General features: G+C 36.8%; 1 protein-coding gene across 1 annotated transcript in view; it reads right to left on the minus strand.

The window, feature by feature from the left end:
- The window catches only part of LOC119582340, an 81,633-nt gene that overhangs the window by 45,893 nt on the left and 35,449 nt on the right, over positions 1–291 (minus strand). The gene's annotated exons all lie outside the window — the stretch shown is intronic.

Raw genomic sequence — 291 nt, forward strand, 5'->3', positions numbered from 1 at the left:
ATAAATGGGTAAATTAACGGATATAGGAAAGAAGAAAAAGTGAAAGGTAAGCAAGGAAAACAACAGATGACGAGTACAAAACAAGGACAAAAATCAAACCACCAAGAATGAAATTATTTAGTAATCTTAAAAAAAAGAGTTTAGCACGGTTTAAACCTTCCGCCAATGTATTAGGACTAAACCTATACCGGTGGGATTAGCTTCACGTTAAACCCTCATTAATGAGACTAGCACGACGTTAAACCAGTACAAATGAGGCCAAGATGGGACTAAACCTCTAGCCATTCATGC

Source organism: Penaeus monodon, chromosome 15, assembly GCF_015228065.2.
Source record: "Penaeus monodon isolate SGIC_2016 chromosome 15, NSTDA_Pmon_1, whole genome shotgun sequence".
NCBI lineage: Eukaryota > Metazoa > Arthropoda > Malacostraca > Decapoda > Penaeidae > Penaeus > Penaeus monodon.